Below are 27,110 nucleotides of genomic sequence, written 5' to 3' on the forward strand. Positions count from 1 at the left end.
ACAGGAGCTGCTTCTCCCCACAGGCTCTGTGCTGCGCTATGCTCTGCTCTGCCATCCATAGAGGCCAAGTTGCATGCACTAGGCACAGTTTTGTCACTGCTGTGGGGAGACCGTAGAGTGAGATGTACAATATTGACCAAGTGGTCTCACTGAAGTTATCGCTGATCTAAAAGATAAGATAAGGAATTCATTACGTATTCCCTGCTCTCACAGGAAGCACCATTTCCAGGTCCAATGGGTCACTTATCACCTCCTTTGAGGCCTATAGCTGTACTTGTAATAAGATTAACAAAAAGAGATCTCAGATAGCACTGAATAAATAGTCAGCTTGGGTAAAAATATAAAGATATATATAAATTCCAGAATATAACTTTTTTGACTCTGAAGAGACAGAACATAGATCTGTTAACTGAGCCTAAGAACAAAATGAGAAGTCCCTTGTAAATCTGGATTTTAAATGTATGTGTCTATGTGTACATATCTTCCTTCATCCATACATTTATTACATACTGTATTCAAGCCCTAACTGTGCAAAGAGAATGTGATCCATCCTTGAGCCTTTTTTTTTCCCTGTGCCCTGTTGTCCAGATGTAAGCTGTGAAACACATCCAAGTTCCTTAGAACGGGGAGTGTCGAGCCAGGCAGTTCAGGCTGAGCTGTTCCAGTTATCACTCCATTGAAAACGAAAAACAAATTCAAATAACAGAGGCTGTGTTTGATTCTGGATCTTTCTGGGTTTTCTTTCTCTAGTTCCCACCCCCACAGTCTCACCTCTCTCCTGCCCTTCCCTGCTTACCATAAAGTTATGATGCCCTTTGCTATAATAATGAATGGAATTCCCAGATTATTATTTTAGGGGCTTAACTGATTTCTCAGTGGTTTTCATGTGTTTAGCACTTATACAAAGAGGCTTTTTCATATGTCTTTTAGCAAATATACAAATAGGCTTGGAGTCAGTATCCATTTTAATAGTTTCACCAGATAGTCACAATTATTTTCAGAGATTTTTTTTCCTCATTGCATTTTTGCATCGCTCTTCATGCAGTTGTACTACACATCCAACTACAAACCTGGACCTGGCATCAGCAAGCAGAATATCTCCATCCTTAAAGTAATGTTTTTACACAAAGATTTATACCTGCACAATGCTCATTGCGCAAAACTCTAAATGTATATAAGAGCAAGACTGTTGGAACCTCTCTTCCTCTTCTGTGTGTTATTTATTTCCAAGTAATCTCAGCTGAGAGCTTTCTGATGCTGTCACGATGGCCAATTTTATATTGGACATTTTTTCTCAATATAGATGTGCAGCTATTTGCCTTTTCTTTACCTCTCTAAATGCCACATGGACAGAAATCATTGAGTCACCAGATCATACATTTATTTTTCTGATATATTATGCTGTTTGATGTCATGTTGACATGTAATTGATGTTGGTTTTGCTTTTTTTTGGTCTTTGCTTTGTTTCTTGGTTTCAATAAGAAGAGACTTTAAAAAAGGCTGTAGAGTGATGACTTAAGGCACTGACAGACATGAACATAGTATGCATCTCTTTTATGATGTGCTGCTGAGTAAATGGGTATATTTCTAGCTTTAGATAACACATAGGAGACCTCTGAATTTTTACTGTATAGTGAAGTATTTGTACAAGCCTAGCCTATAACCTCAAAAGAACTTCTTTCACTCACAAGAAGTACATACAGAACATGTTTTCAATAAGGGCTTAACCCATGATTTAAGAGTCAATAAAGAAAGATTTTCCATAAAGAAATGGGAAAGCAACAATAGAAATAAAATACAACATACCAAAGATTAAATATGTTCCATCAGCACAACAGTGTCTTTGTACAGTAAAGAGCAGAAGGGGATGATTAATAGTAAAATGGTATATATGTCAAAAGAAAAATAAATGCAATTTAGACAAAGTACACACTTATTAACAGAGAACATCATTTACAGTTATTCAGATGGGAGGAAGGCAAGGATGAAACTAGCAGAGGATCTATTTCACAATGTGAAGTCACATTCATCTTGGTTCAGGCTTCCCCCCCTCTACAGCTGCAAAATAAAAATACTGGTGAAATCCTTGCTGATAGAAAATTAATGCCTAAGTACCCAGCAACTTCAGCAGAATCAGGATTTCACTCAAGATATTTTAAGGTGCAGCTTTACTAGGCAGACCTCGTGGATCACCAGTGGAAATGGGTGCACACTTCCCCCTGGTTCCCACTGCAGTCACCACCAGCTCCAACAGCCTTGGCACCTTGACCTTCCTAAAGGGGACCCGAGGCTGTGGAGTGCTTCCCACTCATCCTCCTTCTGCATGGCTAATAACAGGGGCAAGAGGTGCCTGGGGCTCTCCCAGGTGCCTTTACCAGGCACTGAGTTTTGGGGCATGGGGAGGAAAGGACAGATGGAGGCACTTTAAAACAAGCCCAGAGACCGGGTTAAGCTTAAACCAGTGAAAGACAGATTAAGGTGGACTGAATGTCTGCCCAGCACCTACCAGAAAGTTGCGACCTGACACCAACTGAAAAGCTGAACAGGAATTATTCCATCATGGTAATATACTGTGAGAAGATTTGGGGAATGTCTCCTCTAGGTTTGCCAGAAACTTTATGAAAATGACCAGATGCAAACTTAGTATTTCAAACATCCCCAGTTTTGAGCTAGAAAGACAGAAATATGCTATCAGCTCATAACACTCTGCAGAACCACAGGGCCCCCTGAAGGTGCCCCAGCAGTGTGCCAGTCCAGCCCATTTGTGGAAAACACCTTCCACAATGAAATGCAATTGCAACTAACTATATAACAAATAGGAAAATACAAAACAGAAAGAAAACGACCATTTAATGCAAAAAACACTCTATATGATATCTCCATAAACTCTGCCCACAGTGCTCTAATATTTCCAGATAAACCAACACAAAATAAATATTTTTTTACAAGGCAGAGAAGAAAGGTAAATTTTAAATGAAGAAGAATGTTTGGTGAAGTTGCAAATAAAAAGACAACAAAGTTTAAAACATAAGCTTTTGTTCCATATTAATTCTAGAAATTTCTACCGCTGCTACTTCGCATACATAGTTACACACACAAAATAGGAAAGAGTTTTAACTCCCCCAATAATTACCTGGGAAAGAGCCTTACTATCCTGATATATGGTCTCAGTAGAAACCAGACATGGAATTAAAGTCTATATTTCTTAATATGCGTGGGTTTAGGGCACATGAAACAGAAACATGGTCAAAGTGGTAGATCTGAAATATACTTCTCAAAACACCCATTCTCAAAGCTCCTTTTCAACTACCTCTCTCAAAATCGTAAGATGTCCCAAAAATATTTTGATTATGGTCTAATCTATTCTGTGTGACCCTTGCAGAAATGATTCTTTGCAACTCTGGCAAGTTTCTTTCTCTACCACTTTTGTGAAATGAATGACTCCTTCGATTTGCAAGGAAGTTCTCAGGCTCTCTGCATTATAGGACTATTATTATCAGAACTCATTGAGCTCTTGCTGTGTTCACAGATTTAAATCTGAAAGCCAGAAATTATAAACATATACCTCATTCAAGATAGAACACGCAAGCACACATTATACAAATTATTTCTGTAGTGTACATTATAGCTACAAAAAGAATGACATCAGAAAACTTTATTAGCATCAGACAAGAGCCTCAAATCCTAAATCAGCTCACACAATTTCTCTTTTTCTAAACTCCCTTTGATTTTTTTTTGCCTATTAAAGCCAATTGCTATACAAGTTGGTGCTCGATGCTCTTGAAGTCACACAGAAATTTACCCATCATGTTATCCTGATATAACATTCTGGATGGCAGTTCAATGGAACACCACAGACATCACCTATGCGTTGCCCAAATTACCTGCCATCCTATAATTTTAATCTCAGTCATCAACTATCTTCAGGATTTTGTATTTTTTGAAAACAGGTATTTCTGCACCTTCTAACTAAACTTGAAGGTTGCCCACACTGCAGGACATGAATGGAAACATTTAAACAGAAATGCTCCAATGTATTCCCAGCAAGGAAAAAAAAAATCACCAGAAAGATAATAGAACTCAAAACTTCACTGAACATTCCCACTTTCTAAGATTTTAGGTGTAAAATAACACTGTATCAACAAGGCAAAAAAATTCTCTCTATGGATGAAAGAATTGGAAGACATGAACAGGTCAAGGAAATACATAAGAATGAAAGGTATAAAAGGAGAGAAAATGGTAATTACATCATGAACAAAGTCAATAAAGAAGTAACTCCCTATCCCCCCTTCAAAATCCTAGAGTAGTATATAAATTATTTGCAACATTATTATCACTTTAGCAACTCTACAATACACATTTTATTACCAATCCATTCCCTGTAATTCTAAGAACTATGAAGTAAATTGTGATTTCCACAAAAGCGTGCATCTAAATTACACACAATAGTCTCACTAAAGAGTATCCAGGCTTTTAGGAAAGTTCCAAGGAGGTGATCTGATTTCAATCCCGTCATACTTTTAAGCAAATGTAGATTGACTTAAAGTAAACATTGCAGGAGGGAGCTCATGCTCTAGGCTTCACCAAGCAATCAGCAAGGCATCTGACACGCTACAGAAAACCTGCAAAACCCAGCAAATAAATCTTGTAACACCCATTCAGTACCCTACGAAGCACACAGTGGGGAGCTGACACATTATTAACTGACTGTAATTTTCACAAACTGTAACATACTAAGAGCTTTATGGCATACATGTGCTGAAATGTATTTTTATCTATTATAAACGCCCCTGTTTTCAAAGCGCATTAATCAAGATGCTTCGAATAAATCATTGGGTCATGTTTATTTTTCAGTTAGTAGCATCAAAAATACTAAATATTACAGTAAGAAGATATGGGAAATATCTCCATCTCATTACTTCATTCTAACAAAATCACAGGCTTTTGATGATGCAGTAGTTATGTGTAAAACAGCAAAGGGACTGACTTGAGCAACAAAAAGATAAACTTGGAACAGGTAATTGTCACAAAGTGGTGCTTCCCTTGAGTGTGGGGTTTTAAACAACACTATATTTTTTACACAAACTTGCTTAAACTCTGCTCTTTCAATGAAAGTAAATCCACAAGGGACAATGCATGTTCCAAGGAAGCTCTAATGCCATCCAGAGGGAAAGAATTGAAGATGGCATGACACAGATATCAACTCTCAGCCAAAGCATCTTCCCTTTTGCCTTGGTGAGGATTTATACAACTTTACAGAGACAAACCTCACCTGTCTCTCTCAGGAACAGCAGAAAGCACTCCTGCAAGTGACAGATCACTGGCTTTTGAAGCCTTACATTGTTCTGCCACACACAGGAATAACTTGAGGTCCCAAAGGTTCATAGAAGAAAATGGAACTTTGCCAACTCTCATTACTGCCTGCCAACCTGTAGATAATCTTCTTGTACTGTACTTCATCTGATACTTTCACATTTACAGCCCTTTACAATACTCAGCAGTTTCTATTTAAATAGAAGTAGACAAGATTAAAAAAATAAACCTAAAGTAGAAAATACAGCCTAGATGTGAAAACTGAGAGCATTTTCCTCACTATTGTCCATTATTCTTTAATGTATCATTCTCTTTCTGCATGTAGGCCAAAAAAATAAATCCAATGTAAACACAAAAGGCAAATACCTTTTGAAGGCCAAGCAAATATTTGAAAAGCAAAAAAGAGATTCTGCTTTTATCTCCAGATCACCCTACAATTTAATGGTTAGTGGAGGGGGGGTTCTTTTCTCCTTTCTTTCTTGTTTTTCTTTTTCTCTTTAGTTCAGGGAATGCAGCAGGGGCAGGTCCACACCTCATGGCTCACAGAATGGTTATCAACCTATAAACCAGAATAATAGGATAACAAAGGTTGGGTAGCTATGCCACGTTTGCAATAGAGAGAAAAATTGGCACTATCCAAAGCCATAAGGCAAAAAACCAATGTATTAAAAGTCTTGATCCAGTATTATTTCTAAATTATGAAAATTACATGCCTGACCTTGTAATCTGATGTCTAAGTTACAAGCAAAGTGCAGGTGCCTGTATGAAGCTTAATGGTCTTTACGAGGTTTCATGAAATTAAATTAATACCACTCCATGGATTTGAAAGAGAGACTTGTGTCTTCAGCCATGACAATGATATTAAATAGAACTGAAGAGAAAAAAGGAAAGATTATCTGCAAACTAAAATGGTAGAGCCAGCAAAACTTTACCAGGGAGTCCACAATTACCTGGCAGGAAGAGTAAATGACTGAAAGTTTTCAAAGTTTTTAGGCGAGTATAAATCTGTTGAAACCAAAATGGAACAAAACCCACTTTTTTTTGGCACCTTATTACTAATCCATGATTCTCAGGTCACCTCAGAACACAAATGCAATATTGGTATTCTCAGGCCAATAGCAAATCTCTACCAAACACACAAATCCCAGCAATTCCATAAAAACTCTGTATCACATAATGAGAATCAGGGCTTTCTTAAATTGTATGTAAAAACTCCCTAAATTATCATTAAAATAAAGCCATCAGTGGTAATATTAAAAAAACTGGTGCAACTTTTGGGGTTAATCACTTGTCCACTGACTTCAAGAATGAAAGAAAACATTTCATGTGGGTTCAAGCTGTAAAGTGCATGTACCTTAGTATCTTTTATGGGACAGAAAAGTGATAAATACTTCTAATAATTAAAGAAGGCTGATCAGCAAAGCAGGATGAATACTAGAAAACAAAATTAATACTTGCTTAATCTTGTAAGAAACAAAGCTATTAAAAACCCTATTTTCCAGCAAACATAAAAAATCTAATGAAGCATCTGAAAGTTATTTTGATTAGGTTAATTTTCAGTTTTCACAATATAATATCATATTAGAAGATGATGGTATTCTACAGAAGATGGTAACAGAAACAATGAGAAAAGGATTTATATTCCAGACAACTACATCAATTAGGAGACACAAGCTCTTCATAGACTACTACAGATATTGCCACAAAGGTACTTTTTAAAAGATTTTTCTCCTGAAATCTTTCTTAAAAAAAAATTTAAAAGAATTTTTTTTAATTGGCAAAAATATCAATAGTATCTCTATAATCCCTAAACACAACTTTAATACTATCTTAGCTAATAATTAAACATGTACAATGTCCAACTCTCTATTTGTTTAATAATAGAAATCCTGCAAGTGCAAGGTAGAGCACAGGGATGGCCACAGGCTCATTGCCATGCTAAAACTGACCCATGCATAACACAAATAGAACTGCTACAAATGGCCTGGAAGAATCATCAGCACTCTCAAGTACTCCTGATATTATCAATTCTCAATAATTTTAGATTGTCATCTCTGAAAGTAGAATTACATGCAAGACAGACAGTATTTTTAAGGAAGTATGAAGCTTTGTGCCAAATATTAGTATGAAAATCACATAGGGTATCACTGTGAACATGTACATTCATGACCATTAGATGCACATATATGTTCACCTATGTATTTGCATATGTAGAATACATATAAATAATGGATGAAATGGACTTGTATCCATGTGTGTATGTATTTATGTGCATGCTTATGTACATAGATATACAAATATGGAGGTAAAAGTTCTCTACCCTGCATATAATTATATATTGTTTAGACTGACACACCTATACATAATATGGATGGAATTCACTATGCTAATTGTTAGTAGTGAGACCTATGGTAATTGATATAGTGCTTGCTCACAAATTTTCTAAAGCAAATTTTCTTCCTACTCTGGTTCTAAAAATAATATTACAGATTCACAAAGCAATAAGTTTTTTTGCAACAAATATTTTTTCTTTCAATTGCCACTGTATGATTCAGTCTCTCTAGATTTGGTTGGGATCAGTCAACTCGTTTTGTGTAGTCTTAATAATTTTTGAAGAGGTATTTTACCATACTAGCATTTTTAATACTAAAATGGTTCTTTCACTGCTGGAGCTAAGGAAGTAAAATCAGAACATCACCCTTGATAAATTAAAATTTCTACAACTTATATGATCATCTGTGACCTAAGGCATGTTGATTATACCCTTAAAGGATAATGAATGGTATGATAGGGGAAAAAAATTTATAAAAAGGCTCAATAATTTATTTGCTGGCACCCAGCTTTCTTTCTAATTTATTCCCTGAAAACTTCAATTTTAGGAAAATGGGAGAGTGACATTTCTCATGCAATGCAAAAATTATTAGTGATACTAAGTAGATGAAGAAGTCACTTTTATTCAGTACTTTCTTTGAAAGAAAACAAAAGAAGAAGAAAACAAAACAGCCAATAGCAGAGAGCAGGAGACAGGACCCAGTAACTGGATTCCATGTCACAGCTGTAGGGTGCAGAAGAGAATAACCCTAATGAAGTCCATATACTATCTTTAGAACTCTATCAGTACAGCTCAAAGCAGACTCTGATCCTCCCTGAAACACAAAGCCGCTATTACTGATTATTGTTTTAGTTGACTTCGACATCAATTCCAAAACTTAGCTCTTTCTTTGCAATAGGAAGTCCAGGCAAGTATGCACTGAATGCCTAGATCTGAACCCTGACAAGCAGGGAGGCTTATTATTCTGCTGCTTATAACATAGCAGCTCCCTTCCTAATAGGCATTTAGAACAAAACAATGTTTCTCTCCTGCAGGGTTTTATTTGGCCTTTAGATTAAACAACGCTCTAGGTTAGTAATCAGGTTTACCAGACAGTTGTCACGGGGTCACCACAGCTACTTTGTTTTCCCTCAGCACTCTGCTCTCTAAGGTGGTGAGAGTATTAAACAGAATACAGCTGATGGGAAAAGTAGAAGGATGAACCAACAGCACCCTAAAAATTATTTTTTCAAAGGAAAAGCAGTCTACTGAAAAATCACAGACAAGAGAGATTCAGTATAAACACTAGTAAACCATATGCATTACCTCAATAAATGCTAAAAGCCTATCCTGGTAAAGCAAGTACAAGGACATTTGATATTTAGCTCACATTTTTCATGCAAAAAGTGGGGTGTATGCTTGTACATGCGGCTTTTTAAAATCCAAGTTAATATGGAGGTAGAACAATTCTTTAAATTGAGACTAAACAAGCACAGTCCTGATGAAAACTTTGCTTTGAAAAAAAAAAAAAAGAGCATAAACAATTAGGATCTGGCTACTGACACTCCCTGAGGTTTAAACACATGTAAAATGCCAGGAAACTTGCACATGAGCATAAACTATTAGACAGCAGACAAACTGTTAGGTATTTTTTACTTGATCCATTGCTGTTCAGAGGGACAAAGGCCAAAAGGATGCGCAGCTGAAGCGCCCAGCTTTGGCCTTCTCCCAGCACCGCGAAGTTTGCTTGCTTGACCTACTGAAGCAGAAAGTGCCCTGAAAAATCTCCACTTTGTTCTGAACACCCCTGTTTGCCTCCAAAACTGAACGCCTGCACATCACAACCTCATCAGTAAGGTCTGTAAAGAGATCCATTTTTGGGAAAACAGTCTGCTGTCCTTTGGCTCTCACAAACTTGGGTGATTACAGTTAAAGTAAATTTGCTCTGGGTTTTGTCTTGGTTGCTTATTTTTGTGTACTTTTTTGCTACCATTAAAACATTTGGCCCAAGGACCACAGAACAATTAATAACTACACCAGCACTGATTTGGACTTGAAAAGAAATGCCAGCAGATTTTGCTCTGGCATCTATAAAAATGCACCCAAAACCTGTGTAGTAAAGACAGGGAATTACATTTTACAGTTCTATGGGTGTTATGTGCTATCATCCACTACAGCCACAGAACTCTAGTCAGAAGGTGAAAAATGACACGTGTTGGATTGCTCCAGGATTTAGTAGCTGAAAATAATGTGTCTTTGAGAATACACTGCTTCATGAGTATGTCTTTTTAAAAAACTACTGGACTATGCTGGGTGTAATAAGGAACACATGTAACTCCTACTTCAGATGAGGAAAAAAAAAGGAAAGAAAATGTTTTCCTTTAGCAGCATGTGATTCCATTAACTCTTTAAGCTCTTCTCTTTTTGCAGCTGTTTAAAATATAATTATTCTCCAAAAGACAGCAAAAATGATAGCCCCAAAGGCAAAATTAAGTCTTATATGATTTTTCTCTGTTATCAGACATGGATCATGTGCTAATAAACACCTATATATCTAAACAGCTCTTTTGAAATACATGGAACACTACAGAGTTTGCAGAAAGCAAAACCCACAAGACAGTAGGCCTGTTTTATTCTGATATTTAGGTTAGGTAAGTTCAATTTGTTTTTTCAACCCTAGCATTTTACAATTTATTTTCTTCTAGGAGAGTTCTGTGATTCTACATTCTCTCTTTAGTATCTTATAGAGATAGACACCTGTATGCAAAGCCACTAAAATGCCCTGAATTTGTCCTTTTTCCATGACACAACTTCCACATAATTGTCTATCTGACCACTCCATGCTGCTGATGCTCCATAAGGACTCTGTAAAAGCTGGAGTTGTTCTTGAGCTCTTTTGATAACATTACAGCCTGAAGCAAGGCTAAGCACCACCTGCACCATATTTATCTACTTGTTTATGAAAGACTTTCCCCCTCATTGTGTGGATAACTGACCTTAGCTATGGCTAATAAGACATGAGCTTCCTTGAACTATGCAGCTTTACACTGAATCTTATAAAACACCTCAGTGTTATCCATATAGCTTCACTGAGCTCCTAATGACCTGAAACACATTCTCTCTCCAGTACTCTCACCACAGACAAGGTGTGGTCCAAGAAACAAAAATAACCTGGCCCAAACTTTGCTTTGGCCATCTGTTTGTGTAGACAAGCTTCTTCCTGGCTACTATCAGGTTTTTATAAAGTAGAGAATCAAGCAACATACAGATATTTATGCTCCACCCTCTGCACCATCTCAGCTTACTGCACCAACCATGTCATGGCAAGAATGGCTTGCTTGCTGCAGGCTAACTGCTTCTGCAGCCTTCCCTGAGTGCAGCTGTGTTTCCAGATGTGTGTCTAGTTAGTCAGAGACCTCTGGAGCTTCATCTCTCCTTGACATTAAGCCTTTAAACAGGTTGGGATCTACACAGTCTGCCTTGAAGAAAATACAATTTTACTTAACATGAACACCCTGCTCAGTCAAACTAGTTCCAGTAAATCAGATGATGTTCTTATCAACCTATTCCAGACACGTCTAACTTTTTTGGTTGGGCATTTTTTTCTCCTCATTTTTCCTGTAATACACAACTGAGAACAGGAACTGGCACAAAAGCAGTGGTGCCAGCTAAACTGCCTTGTAGGGGGACATTTTTCCCAGGTTACACTATTGTGTTGTTGAAACAAGCCACTGGAATGGACACAAAACCCCAGAGTTTCTGCTTGATATCTTTTGTTTCTATCTTTTGCTTAAGAACATTACTTTTATCCCAGTTGATATAAATAATAATAATTAAAATAACAACTAATTTACACTGGTTTATAGCTGAGGGGGATCAAGACTCATTTGCTCATTTGTTCATTTGCTGGTAGCGTTTGACAGTTTAGGATTCTGTCAATAAGCTAATGCTTACAATTAATTTTAAAATGAACCAGTTGAACCAGTGCAGTGCTAGAGCTCAAGTGTCAACTACATATATACATGAAATACAATAAATCCTGAAGTACTACCTCAAAATCCAACCAATTTGTCTAATTTGTGGGTTAGTACACACATAAGTAATATAATCACCTTAAGCATTGTAAATAAGCATACAGAGAGTTTCTTTTTGTGCTTTACTTTTTCCCCAACAGCTCTATACTAGTTGTTCCTGATGATGTTCCAAGCAGAGCATTCCTAAGAGTCACTCGTGCAGGAAAACAGTTGAGCTAAACTCAAGTTACCAGCTCTTTTCTAATTTTAAGTTTAGCTCTCCCATTCTGAAGGAAGCACTCCTCTCCAATACTAGTTAAAAGGGCTTATCTAATTTAACTTTCATTTTTTCCTTAAACATCTGGGAAATTTCATTTCTCTAATCAGTTTCTTACTTTCCTCCACTAATTACAATCTTGTTTTTTCTACGTATATCATTTCCTGTGTGATAATTTTTTCATCATTGGGTTTCTTGCTCTTTATATATTTCCTAGATGCCGGTGATCAAACTCGGAAAATGCAGCTTATTTACGTTGTCCCTGTTCTTCCTTAAAATACTCTGCTAAAATGTGCCTCCGGAAGTTATTTGCCTCTATGTATATCTGAATACTTAGCATGGCAACCAAAATGCCACCATTTGTTGCCCTGACAGCTCAATCATCAGCAAATTCTAGGACTTTAGTTTACTCTATCATGGTGAGACGCCCTTCAGAGGACTTGGCCACCAGCTGTCCCTGTGCTCGAGGAGGCCAAAGTCACACGCAATGCAATGACGCTGTCAGACAAACGCCACTTCTCCCTTTCACTTTCCCACTGCCTCTTCTTCCTTTCTCTTTCTCCTTTGCCCGAGGCCATACCTTGTTCCCATTCCCAAAATTAAAAGGTCTCTTCTTCCTTTCTCTATGGGTCATGAATAGTTACCCTGTAGAACTGCATTGCTACAGGGCTCAGCCTTTAAATTTGGAATACTTTTGGTTTTATCCGTGTTTTCCCTCTTGTATCACTGCAATCCCTTTCAGACAGCTTTCAGGCTACTTCATACATAACAGGCTAAAATCTGGATTCTCTTTCACCAAGACAGATACTGCAGTGACATCGTGTACATATTGAATTTCATTCTACAAGTAAATCAGGATTTTTTTTAAAGTGCTACTAATTGAAGTAACAGCACACAACTAGGAAAATTTATCAAATGCTGAACAGAGACTTTCTAGTTTCCACAGGACTAGACTATCATCTAAACACTTTTACACAGCTCCTATAATAAGCTAAATAGTAAAGACTACATTGAAAAACATAAATGTTTATCATATCTATTTATTAGTATCAGGGGCACAAATTTGAAAGTTTTCCCAAGATAGGGCTTTGAGCTTTTTAAAAAAATTACCAAAATTATGAGTTTGTATTCAACTAACCTAATCATTTCCTTTGCATTTCTCTGTATAAACACAGTGGAATGTTTACCAAACATCCATTTTCTTCTAACCCCAGACCATAGATTTTTGAAACCCCACCAAAAAAAAAAAACAAAACCAAAGAATTTTAACAAATAGAAATGTGTTCACAATATCAAAACAAACTTAAATAAATAATTCCTACAATGTGAAAAATGAAATCTAATAACTCTGAATGAAAGAGCTCTGCAACATAAAAGTTCCTGTAAACCCCCACAATATGTCCAAGCATAACTAAAGACAGACTTACATAATATATTAGCTTGCAATTGCAAAGGACTCCTCAGGTTCTGTAATCAGTTCTCACCCTTAACCACAAACCAGGAAAGAATCGTAATGATATTTCACAGCTACATACATTGCGTAGCTCAGAAATATGGCTTAGAAATGTATCTTCTTACCAAAGTTAAACACAAGGTTAATTTCTTTCATTCATTTGAGGAAACTGAGGATCAACATATGCTGTTTCACATGCTGATACCTTAAGTAAAATAACAAAGATTCCTTTAAAAACTAAACTCTCTTATAATGAAAAGCAGAAAGAAAAGATTTTGTTGCTTTGAGAAGATGATTAGCTTACCTGGTTTTGCCATTCCACACCAACAGCCCGAACAATATTATCAGCTCTTCAGGTACTAATTCTTGCTAACTGGAAGGATATTTTCTCTCTTGCTGGATTAATAATCAACTTTCCTGATAGTTCATTTGTAATTCTCTGCTGGTTAACCCTTTGCAGGGCTCCCATTCTGAATGAAGCAGCCTACACTCCTCGGCTCATTGTAATACAAAAATAACAAAACATAGGCTAGCAAATAAATGAGAACGAAATAGCAAGCTAAAGAGAAAAATTAAGAATAGATTACCTTAAAAAACTAAAAGCTTACAAACACTTAAAACAAGACTTCCTTTCTCTGAAAGACTCTAATTACTTAACCTAGTTGCTGGTAAAACAATGCATCAACAACCTGGGAGCTGTAAAGTCCAATGGCTCATACGACTGCAGGCTCCCAGGAAGCCACAGCTCGACCTCTCATCTTCAGCCAGCCAGCATGACACATGCCTGCCTAATTCGGAAAATAACATCTTTTATTAGTGAATAGTGTGCTGAGAAATTGCCACAGTTATCAGTTTGTGCAAGGCCACCCATCTGTGTTGTCAGAAAGCAAGAGCAAGAGTGGCCAGGAGTAAAAATGAGATAAGAGAGGCCCAGAATGGCCAAAAAGGGGAGTTCAAATGAGGTCAGAACAGTTTAAGATGGGATACCTAAAAATTATATATAATTTTTATTTTCTAGTGTAATACTAGTAAATTACATATATGTTATCCATTTCATAAAAATTCAATACAGCTCTAGCCGCTCTGTTGCAAAATGAGTAAAAAGATTATAAAACAAACCTGGTAAAAGAGTTCAGAGATCTCATATAAGAATGTGGAACATTCTAAAAATGCTCACCTAAAGAAATTAGTCTTTAGGAGATATGTGATGGACCTTGGGATGTGCTTTAATTGTGGACAGAGGTAAGAGGAAAAGAAAAATAAACTTGTTGCAGGATGACTAAGGCATACTGCCACAAAAATAGGAAAATAATAAGAAAGGGGGAAAAAAGTCTCTGAAAAACAGTAAATTGGAGGTTTGGGTGCTCTTGGAAAAATATAAGAGGTGACAGCTCTATTCACTAACAGAAATGCTTTCCTCATGAACTCTGCTATAGCTGTTTTATTAAATAATATGGCTGTAATTCTGTTTTTCCCTTAAAACAAAGACACAGAGTCTCCTACAGGTTCTGCACAGAGACTTTAAAGATGAGACTTTATCTATTTTTGCATAAGAGTAGTCCTACAGCTAATCTATTTTTACACAACTATAGGTCTCTGCTCTCTGTTCAGCAGTGCTTAATACAGTTTGCTGTAAACTTTCAGCAATATGTGCTGTAGAATTTATGATAAAATGCTGTAAAGTTTTGAAGCAAATTTATTTCACATTTATAGCTAATTTTATTCTGCGTTTGAAGGAAAATCTTTTAGGAACGCCAATAATGTGATAAAGCTACAACAACTAAATTTATTTTTAAGTATCACATCAGTGGTTCTCCTGGGGACTCCTCTTCATGGGAAGAAAGCTTAAACATTTTCTAACACATTGGATTGCTTCCCAGAGATGTGATGGCCTACAGAGGCAGTGCTGAACAAAGCAGGCTGAAATAGTAAGTCTGTAAACAACCCTCTTCAGAGGATGGCCACAAATAAGTGCAACTTTGTTTAATAAAGGCGAATTATAGTTATCTTTTGTTCTGTAGTAGGTGCATTATCTTTCTCTCCTGTTCCACCTGACTAAACTGGTAGTATCTTTTCTATCACCTGACTGAGTAGTTGGCTGGAAATAATGGGACCAAACAATCCACTATTGTTACAAGAGACAATGACCTTTCATGTCCTTGGAGCTCGCCATGACCTTTCATCTTTCCTATCCTCCAATGGTCTCCTCTAACAACTAAAACTGCACCCTGTTAGGCTGAATTCCAGATTGTCATAAAAAGCCCCTTCCTTTCGAAACAAAACCAATTTTTACACCAAGGTGGTGGAGAAACACAGGTCCATTGTTCCCGCACAGATGGAAGTTAGAGTTACTAAGGCAACAGCTCTAATCCCTCTTTTTACCACCTTTTTCACATCATTGGCCTATCAAGTGCGCTACCTTTTAACTCATAAGCTCAAAAGCTGGTAGTCTAACTGACTGCCCTAATTAGCTACGATTTTCACAGTACAGACAACATGATGAGCTAATCGAAATTTGCAAAATAATGACGTACCTCCAGCAAATATTCCTCCTCCTGAGGCCCAGTCTTAGAATAACAATAATGAGACCATTATTAGAGGAGGGCATTAAAATGCTGCACTGCTGCTAAACAGAGAACTTAATTGTTCTGGTCTTGTCCATTGAATCAACAACCTATTGTTGTGGACTTGAAAAATAAAGGACTGGAGAATGGGTGCCATAATGATTGGTCTGTGCTGCCATACCAGCACTCTGTAGAATTGTTTTCCTTTTGAAACTCTTGATGGACTAGTAGTTTTGTTTAAAAGTAATATAAAAGCCAATTGTCTGGATAAAAAGTCCTATTTATTGAAATCTTTAGAAGCAGTTGCATGGATTTGTTCATGACCCCCAAGATAAAAACATAGGGACCATAATAATGCTATTTGTGGCGACCACTGCCTGTAGTGACACTGCTTGTAGATAACGCTGTCCTGTCTGGCTACTGCAAAAGGAAGGAAGGCATTTCCTTTGCAGACAGAAATCATGGCAGAAGGTCAAATAGTGGACAGACCCAATTCATATGTAAAAAAGAGGATGTTTTATTAAAAAAAAAAAGGCCAAATAAGTTTGGTCATTTACAATTCAGGGTTTAGGACAAACTGATAAAGGTGTCTCTGATCAATCACAACACAGGACTTGTTTTTGCTAATTAGTTTTTATATATTAAAAATGACAGACCTCATTTTTTTCTTCACCTCTATAGAATTATACCGTAAATTTTGTCCTTGGGAAATTGAATAATATACACCTTGAGATGCAGTGACTGAATTGATGCAAATTGTAGCTTACTGTTAGCTTTGGATAGTCTTTATTTAAATCTGGGACTGGGAAGAAGAAACATCTAAAATCCTGACATGCCTTTTAATCTTGGGGGATTTTTAATTTTTTAGAAACTAGAAACAACAGTTTTTCACAAATGTTTAAAACAAATATGTTCTAGAGAAAAAATACTCTCCCAAATCAAAAAATCATAGTTTTATTGCATAAAAGCATTGTTAATTAACACTATCCTGGATTCCTCTTTTAGCTTTTGCTGCAACAGGACAGCTGAAAACATAAGCAACAACAGAGTTACACTTTGGAATGCAAACTAAAATCCAATCTTATTGTATTTTTATAGTTACACCTCTTCATGCGCCTTTCTACACACAAATTGCTCAAAAATAAGGTATGACTCTAGATGAATATAAACAATGAAAAACTGTAACATTTGGGCTTGCAAGAATTTCCATTGGTAATTTGATATTGATTTCAATGGGAAAAGTTAAGGGTTTAATTTTTCTCATTCCTATCAACATATTTTAAAATCAAATTTAAGAAAATGATTGTGCAAAGGGGAAAAAATAGGAGAGGAAAACTTAACGGCTAACCCAAAAGGTATTTTCAGCAGTTCTAGGAACTGTTCATAAAATAATAAAAAAAAATTCTTACATGCATTTGCAGAACACCTTTTCTTTAAAGCCCTTTCTTTTGTAAATTGAAAAATGCATAATATAAAGTAGTATTAAATTGTAAATAAGACCTCTTGCTTCATTCAATCCATACTTTGCTTCATTTATCTTCATCTTGTTAGGCTAAATTAATTAACAATCTCTGTGTTGCACACTTTCTCTTTTCATTACATCAAATAATGGCCTGGATATGGGAGAAAACCCTCACCACAGGGATCTTGAAACACTAACTTGAGGAAGAGTCTCTTACATATGCATTGCTTTAGCAATATTAACTAGTTCGATGTTATGACATTTATTAAATAGATCCTTCAATCCTTCACTGCTGTAAAATAATTGTTCTGATTTTGTGAGAAACAGAAATGTTTTTTTTTTTTAAATCAGGGGCTTGCAGATTGTGTTTACTATTTGTGAGCCACAAGTACTAAAAAGAAAGAAAATACCTAAATAGCTTTAATCAATGTTTTATTTAATATAAAAAACCTGCAACTTGAATACAATTTCTGGCCAGCCATGTATACAGTCCCAAACATATTAATGTGTCAAATTACTCAAACCAAGTTGCCATATCATCTGTTTGTGAATGTTCTGTATGTAATTAATTGAGTGTCTGAGACAGTTTCATGGGTAAATCTGGTTATTTGGATATTGTAATGGGGAGCAATGTGCCAAACTATTAAGCAAGTTTTCTTCCTTTAACCTACATTATGGCATCCAGAGCAAAAGGACAAAACAGTAAAGCCTTTTTTAATCTCACCCTGATCAAACAACCCTCTTTCTCCAATCACAGCTTTGTGCGTGATATCTTTCTGCTAGTGTTTCTTATTTAATTAAAACAGACACTGACAGAAGGACATGGATTAGGACTGTAATGATGCATTTACTTAGATTAATCGGAGGCTCCTTTTGGAGTAATGGCTTAAACAAAGAACAAAAGGAAATTGTTATGAAACAGCCTTTTATCCCAGGCAAAGGTCAAATTATGAGGTTTTTAATTTTGTCAGCCTCTGTTATATTGGACCTTTCTACTGGAACATGAGAAGTGCTTCTCTCCCCTTCGCCCCGAGCCAAGCCAGTTATTATGATATAGCCATTAAAGCTGCAAATTAAAATGTCTGATTTTAAACCAGGTTGCTTAGCTTTCAAAACCCTCTAATTAGCATGTTGTGCGTTGTTGTGAGGGAAAGAAACCTAAAATGTTAATGACCTGCTGCCAGGTGACCACGCTGCTGTGCGAAATAACACAGGCTCATTCAAGTAGTAGTAATACCAATAACACCCAGCTCTTATGAATTACCCAGCTCCAGGTCTGCTCTGCACCACACGTGCTTAAAGAAACAAGAGTGCATCCAGCCAGAGATCAGAGTTCAGCAGTCAGCACAAGGGATTGTTGTATGTTAACTGGGAAGAAGTCTGTGCCCATTCAGACACAGAGAGGCAGGAGAAAAACATTTGAAACCACCACAGGCCAGGTGATAGCTGGGCCAGGCACAGAGAAAAGCACAGAATGGAATATTCTTCCCCTTTCGGGCAGAAGCTACAGATGCACTTCTATATACCTCAAAGCACACAGCCCCAACTTACTGTAATAAATTCTGCTTTTGTTCTTTGTTCACAAAGGGGCAGCAATGCACAACAACACTCCAAACACAGGTATATTTTGCCCTTTCCCAGTTTACTGTTCATTGCAACAAGTTCATTGAACACACAAAATTAGGTTAGATGATGATATTTTCTTAAAATATGCTACAGGAGAAATTCTGGTAATGTGTCTTCAAAGACTCAAACCAAATAGAAAACACTTCCTTAAACCTCATGGTACTTGAGGCTCTAGGTTTTTCAATGTTGGATTTTTAGCAAACTTAATTCACACAAAATTTCAAAGGAAAAGAACCTTCACATTCCAGTGACAAAACAAAGCTTTAAGTAACTTCCTTTTTTCTAAACTGCAGAAATATTCATTAGTCTTCTGTGCCACCAAAACTGTACACAGACCCAATCCTCCTCCTGCCATGCAGTCCACATCTCTGGCAAGCCAAAATGTCACCCAGCACCCAGAGGAGCACAACCTGACACCAACAAAGACGCAAAGCTTCGCCTCCAGTGCCAACACTGGGCCCAAACAGCAGCAGAGGCAGCTGCTCAGCACCACAAATAATACCATCCTGAAAAGGCCAGAATCATTAGCAGTCGAGATTAACCCCACTTGACCTGCTTTTTACCAACAGTTGAGGGAAAAACTACTTTCTCTGTAACCTGACATCTTCACCACAAAGATCGCAGCCCAAGCCCTTCCAGACATACCAGCGCAGCGTTGACAGCGTTCCTCAGGGGTCACACTAGTAGGAAGTTGGATAAGATGTTGAACAGCTATGCTGGCCTTGATGTCTGCTCATTCCCAGAAATCTCCTGCCTTTCTCAAGTGATCCCTAATTGACCATTAAGGGACAAAAATTGACTGCAAAGTGTCTTTTCAGTAATTTTTAATCCTTTGTTGCGTTATATTTTACTTACAAGTTCATCAGCCTGGAGGGAAGTTATTGTGTGAATTCAAATCCCAGTGTCCCCAAAACTGCTACTCAATGAAAAACACAATCCAATTCCTCTCCAGATAAATTACCAGGTGACCAGGTTAAGCAAATTAAAGCACATCTGTGGTTCTTAATGTATTATCATCTCAAACCCATGTGTCAACACTCTGTATTGCTTGTCTCCTTTTTACACAGATTCTGCCACATTTTTGCCACTATACTCCCTTAACCATGTAGTCCCAATCCTGAGAAACAAAAACAACTTGCCTTGGAAAATATTAACATGATTACATGAAAGCCACCTACATGGCCTACATAAAAATAGGAGCCTACACTTATTTGCAAGGATAGAAAATCCAATTTACTTAACACTCAAATACATGAGCTGCTTAAAAAGTGGAAAACAAAATGTTAATAAAATTAGCTACATAGCTACATTCAATCTTGTTAGAAATAATCTGAACTCCACAGTAGTCTTCTACAACTTTGAGATATCACTGCCATCAGCCAGTACTACCATTTATTTATTTGTTTAAACTTCTGTTCAGCCAAGATAATCACATCTTAAGATACATGAACCTGTTTTCACAGACACATGTATCATCCACTAGTGTTCTTTGGCTGCCTCTTAGCTGTTATTTTTTCCTGAATAAAACCACCTCTGTGAGACAGAAACACACTGTTAAGTTTATTTATAAAGGAAAAAAAAAAGAGCTAACATGTAATGAAAAACAGACTTTTTGCATAGTGATAGGTGGCTCTATCCTTTACAACTCACAGTCAGGAAATTCTCATTATTTTCCTTTGTAGAATTCAACCTAACAGTGTGTTTTAGAGGCATCTTGGTATGGGCTATTGCATTGATATGCACTACGCAAGTACACTGTTTCCCAAAAGTTCCATTTGTTCCTTAAAATATATTAAGTATGCCAACACTCTTTTAGTGAGTAAGTAATAAAATATGCATTAGTATCCTACACAGAATATGAATTCATGCTTTAAGATCAGAGCTGCTTAGATAGCAAATTATCTGCATCATTTCCCATTTAGCAGCTAGAGAGCTGTCCAGGTACAGTCTGTGCTTCCAACATGGTACTTCATGTCCTGTGTTTTTTACTGAATATCCATGTGTTATGTAGAAAAACATGTGAAAGAACAGCAGTAATCTAAGAATCCAGTGCAGGAGCCTAACAAGAGTCAGGTTGTCACAGCAGCAGCTAGAGGCATAGTACAGTAGAAATGATGCCTCAGGTTTTAGCTTTTATATTTTTCAGATCCTGTACTGCTTTAGTGTGCAGTTCTGAGCTTCATATTAGGGAATAGGTAGACAAAACAATTCCTTCTCTAGCTGGGGACCAAGGACAAATGATCCAAATTTCAGGCCAAAGAGCATAAACAATGTGGACCAAGGAGAGAAAAACAAGGATGGGAATTCATGGGCTAAAGCTATAATTGGACAATTAACTCCAATATACTAATGGATGAGAACTTATAAAAGTGTGAGACCCCATGGCTGGTCATCCATTTTGTGACCATTTTTGGGTTCATCTTGGGTGTAGCCCTGGCTGGGCTCTTGTGCTGCCCAAGGTGTATCCATTGAGGCCTTGTAATAGATACCTTTATACTCTTACTCTATCTTTATTCTTTAACTCCATCTAGCCTCTGTTCTAGATCAGCCTTCACAAGGCATCAGATACACTGGCAAAGCACTCAATACTACACAATCCTGCTGCTTTGGTGTAGAATAAGGCACTGATTAGCCTTAGACACATCACAAGTTGAACTGGACCCATTAAACTGTACCTCTGAGTAACAATAATGCTGCACCACATTGACCCTGGGAACTCTGGAGGCCAACACACTGAGCAACAGCAATCTGCTTCCTCACTTTTCTAGCATCACTTTCACACAGCCAAGAAAAAGTCACAATGTGCTCTGCACTGATGGACAGCAGAATAAAATGTACCTCCAGGAAAAAGCATCATCAAGACATTGAAATTTCCATGCATAATACATAAGCAGATTTGACCCAAAGAGAGGAAGAAAAGGAAAGTGACTTCCTGCTACATTTCTTTATTCAAGTAGCCCCTTAGATTAGTGTGTTATTACATATATGTATGTGTATCTATAGAATTTAACCTGTACAGTATGGAAACACCTATACATCATGGAACCTATATACCAATCATACAAGGGAACTAAATTCTCTTGTCCAAATTAACAGCTTACACAGAACAGCAATTTATCTTCACATACCATGAAGGAAGAATGGCTCTTATCTCTGAGCACCAGAAGCTGCTCTCTGGGTTTGCCCCATTATGCACAACCACTCTCAGGTTTTTCTATGTGTCCTTCTCTACAGGTTCCCTGCATCCTGGTCTGCTTGGTCAGTCCCTACTGGCATCACTGTATGCACAGCTTTTTGTGTCTGTCAGCTGAGAGAAAGCAGAACTGTCTGCTCCTTGGGTTTCCAAAGCACCTCATCTGGGCCATACAAACCACCTCCCTTTCAGCCCTAACTACAGGACCAAGCAACTTGGATGTCAGAATTCAAGTCTAACTCTTTTGCAGTCCTAGATATCACACCTCACTCCAGAACTCCATTCCCATCTGAGATAGAATGCACAAAACAGTGCTCAAATCCTTTACAAATTTCTTATTTGGTTTGGTACCCTATGAACTGGGGTTTTTACCCCTGAATTGCCATTGAACTTCTCACCCAATGTGTTAAACACTCTTCACAATTGGAGCCCACATATTTTTATATCTGATAATTTTTTAAGTACTGAGGGTAAACTAGGTAAATCATGGAAGAAAAAAAAATCATACAGTCAACGCCATTCTTCTTTTTTTCCACTTGATTTCAATAAATGATAAGGCTATTATAATCCGAACTGTCTTCTGCAAAATGAATTGTTCTATGCAATTCATCAGTGATTTTATAATAAGTGTCAGAAATTAATTTGATAAACTACTTCATATTGTATGCATGTATATGTATATAGATATAAAGAATCTGTTAAGGGTTTTCAGTTTGCTGTTGAAGCCAGCACAGCTTAGAGACAGAAACCACCATGCATATACAATTACAGTGTCAGACTTACATCCACAAGATAACCACGTGGTGGACTTCCATATCTCCTCATAAAATGATTCACTAGGCATCTTTCAGCATTTGGCCTACAATTTTTCCACCAGTCAAATTATGCCAATCAGTATTGTCCGTTGAAGGAACCACACAAAAATGCAAAGCCTAGTTTTGATTCAGTATCATTATCTCTTTGTTGTGCCTAGGTATACCTTGGTGTAAAACAGGCAAAACAACATTTTTATAAACCACCTTTCTCTACTTCTTTGAGATGTCCTGTGAAAAAGGAGGAATGAGAGAATCTGAACCTCAAAGCAGTATGAAACAGGAATTACTTCAAAATGAAACCAAATAAATTAACCTAAAATTTTGGGGGTTTGCTTGGCTATAATTGCATGGGTTGGACTCTATGACCTTAAAACTCTCTTCCAACCTAGCGATTTTGTGTGTGATTCTGTGAGTAATTTTCTTTCTCTAATGTTGGAGCTCCCAATACCTAATCAGCCAGTCACATCTCTACATTGTTTTATTACAAAGTGAATCAGAACAGAAAAATTAATCAAGCCAGGAGAGCAAGTGCACTATGTTTATGTGATATATCCTGTCCATATCTGTCTTGGTTTCAGACTGAAATCCTGCTCCAGCTGCATCAGCTTTCAGGCTGACAAATCTTTCTGAAGCTCTGCCACACAGTGTTTCAGGCCTGGAAGGTGCTGCAAACAGGCACTTCCACAACACTTCTCCAAGTCCCAAATATCAAAGCTTCACACACTAAACACCCCTCTAAAGGTACACCTGACACAGTTTAATGGCATGCACCATCCAGTCTTCAAGCACTCATTTTTTTTCTGCCCATATAATTATCAGTGGTTTAAATATTTCCTTTCTAAAGAATGAAAATTAAAATATAACCTATATAAAGAGAATACTGTCAACCACAGCACAGAGACTCATTTATAGCTCACTGTCAAAGAACTTGGGATAATAGATTTTGAAAAAGTGTCCGTTTTGGTATATTGAAATCTTTACAAAATGTCTATTGCAAGGCAGCTGGAAACTATCATACTCATGGAAACCAAAGCAGTTCAGTAAGCAAAGTGATGCAAATAAGTAAAACCACCTACATTTTCTAATTACTGTAATCAATTTCACATTCCACCAAGCTAACTTAACACATCTATAAAAGTTTTGCTGGTAACCACAGAGAATGAACTGTACAACCACCTGGTTTCTTCAACCTTTGTGACAAATATGATTATCCCAAAAGGCTTTTGAAGTTATTATCCCAAATGGGTTTCTGTAATTTTATACATCTATATATGTGCACACCTATACATCTGTGTGCTATATATATATATATATATATATATATATATATATATATATATGCAGGTATATATACCCACAGGTATAGTTATATTTAAGCAAAAATCATTAGGTTGTGTTTTCAGCCTTTTTTTCAAAGCTCACCACTTAGAGCAGATGGAATACAAAGGCATTTCTCTGCTCTGCTACCTAAAAGAGGACCACAAGGTGCAGAACAGAGCAAGGGCTGCATGTGAACAGCCTCAGGGAACAGATGCCTCAGCAAAGGAGGAGGGAGCAGAAATAAGGAGAGGAGAATGAGAATGGCAACAGCTTGGATGAGCCCAGGAACTCCCTACAAAACTGCAGGAACTTCTGCCTAGCATCTGTATTTGATGGGAAATGTTGGCAAGCAGTTCTTTCCAACAGATTTCTTCAGATTAGAAAAGGGATGTGAGAATTTAAAGAGTTAAATGCATAAATTTATAGCAAGGTTTAAGATACTCCCATATAGAGTTAATATCTTAAATCCTAGAAAGATGGCATTTTGCTTTACTTTTTTCCCTTTGGGCCTGCACCTTTTGTCATAATGAAATATGCAGTCAGTCTTCACTTGGTAAAATATTTGTGTTGCCATGCAGTTAAACAAATGTTTTTCCATTTTCTTTTAAAATAGCCTCCCACCCATGTTCCTCTGAACAGTGGCCCATCAGTCCAGCTGCATAACATGTACAAGCTGAGCAGTAAAGTTTCATCTTGCCCCCATTAAAAGGGTCCTTTTCTTATTTTGTTAGCCAGAACACATGGGGAATTAATAGGACTTCAAAAATAATGGAGTACATCTGAAAGGAATCCTGATTTTATAATATCCCCACATTCCACTATAACCCACAGTATCTGATCAGCTTTGGCATCAACAGTTTTAGCACAGGCGAGTACAGGAGACCAAGGTAATCTTTCCTTATTTCTTTTACATGTGGATATTTCATAACTCCATTCAGAGCTCGTTTTCTTCTGCTTTTTATTGTCCCTGATTCTTTGTATGAAATATGAAGGGCTCATGAGTATCAAATTTATGGTGGATGCCTGCTATACCACACATTATAGTTCCTCAGTTGTCTCCCCTGCAGTAGGGAAGATTTGCATGGTGTTTAAATGGGCAAGATCTATACAAACTACAGTTAAACTATTATTATGTTTATGTGTTTTTCTATACCAGCTAGTAAAGAAAAATAATATTTTATTCCACTTTAGGGCAACACTTTAGTGCATTTAAATGAAATGGCTTAGCTCTGATACTTCTTTGAAAAGAATCATGACCAAAAAAGACACAATTTTAGGACACATACCTGGAAGTAGATAAAGCAAATCTCACTACTTCCATATGAGGTAATATTGCAACCAAATATGTCCTGTTGATATTTAAAATCTGGGAATCATATTCCCTTCTGTAATTCTTTCATCTGTGTTCACAATTTATACAGGAGCTTTGTGAAGGGAAAGAATGAAGTGCTTGCCTTTAATCCTGAGGGGGTTTTATATGGGATTGTTTTTGCTGGGTTTTTTTAATCATTATACTCTCCCTTCCCATCACTGGTGACCATCACTGCAGCACCATAACTCCAGCTGTGAGCATGAACACACAGCTCCCTGAAGCCAAAACAAATTGTGCTTTTCTGATTTAGAACAAGGGACATTGGAGTAGGGGAGAAAAATCTTAAGCTTCTCTTCCTTTTGAATTTCAGTCTCACCTCTCTTACGGAGCATATGACATAGCAACCTAGCCAACATGACAAATTATAAGAATACCTGCAGCAATTAAGATTACAGAAAATTATCAGATCTTTTAGTGGCAATTAAATATTGTGTCACCTTCAAGGGGAAAATGCTTTGAATCCTATTTTACATGACATATTTGGTAAGCCAGACAGCCTAACTTGTAAAGCTTTTCTGTTACAGACCACAAGATTATTTTTTTTGCACCTGATGTTTCTCCTCTCAGGAAGAACTATCACCTAAGAGGAGAGGAATTCCCTCTTGCAGGAAATCCAGCACATGGTAGACAGACAGACAGAAGGATGGATGGGAAGAGGGTAAATATCAACAAGTCAAAGGACAGAAGATTACTTTGACCATTGTGCAACAGTTACAGAAAAAGAATTTAAAAGAAAAGTGTTTTTTCTCCCCATGAAATCCAGAGTACACATTTTATTATAGTGAGCACTGACTTCATTTTCCAAGACTCAGCCTGAGACAACAGCAGCTGACTACTAGCTCAGCAGCGAGAAGTCTAAAATTAGTATTTTTAAAAGTCTTTTTATTCTCATAAAATTTGTACATTAAAACTGACATTTTAAAAGGTTACTTCTGTGGAGAGGAACTAGCAGCTATCAAAATCTAAAAACACCAATCAAATGCAAACGTGTTTCAAACCAAACTCCAGATAGCGCAGACAAATCACTGTGCCAAGCAGCGGCGCAGAGCGGGCGAGAGCTTTGGGAAAAATTATAAATTAGGTAAATCTTCAAGTTATAGTATTATTGCATCAAAGCTGTGGTTTAGACATCCTAGTGCTAACTGCCAAACTGTCTGCATTATTCTACGTTGTTAGCCATACTAAGTGGATTTCCAACCACTTCAAACAAATTATCAATTCCAATTGAGCAGGTTTGTGATAGAGCCAGAGAAAAAGGCTTTCTTTTAAAGACTGCCTGCTCTATTTTTCTGCCCTACTATAAAATACAACTTATTTGTTTGGATTTTTATATACTTTCAGGTAAGAAAAACCAGCTACTCATTAATATGTCCACAAGTATATTAAAATTA

The 27,110-nt window shown here is 37.0% G+C and overlaps 1 protein-coding gene across 6 annotated transcripts in view; it reads right to left on the reverse strand.

The window, feature by feature from the left end:
• The window catches only part of SOX6 (SRY-box transcription factor 6), a 370,303-nt gene that overhangs the window by 246,650 nt on the left and 96,543 nt on the right, over positions 1–27,110 (reverse strand). Inside the window, exon 1 of one of the 6 annotated variants that reach the window (XM_030950424.1) lies at positions 14,057–14,843. The exons of 4 other annotated variants lie outside the window; for them this stretch is intronic. The gene's annotated coding sequence lies outside the window, so the exon portion shown is untranslated. Of the gene's footprint in view, positions 1–13,671; positions 14,844–27,110 lie in introns of those variants that run through there. One more of the 6 variants, XM_030950422.1, reaches the window with a different exon arrangement.

The sequence above is a fragment of the Camarhynchus parvulus genome, chromosome 5, assembly GCF_901933205.1.
Source record: "Camarhynchus parvulus chromosome 5, STF_HiC, whole genome shotgun sequence".
In the NCBI taxonomy this organism is placed as follows: domain Eukaryota; kingdom Metazoa; phylum Chordata; class Aves; order Passeriformes; family Thraupidae; genus Camarhynchus; species Camarhynchus parvulus.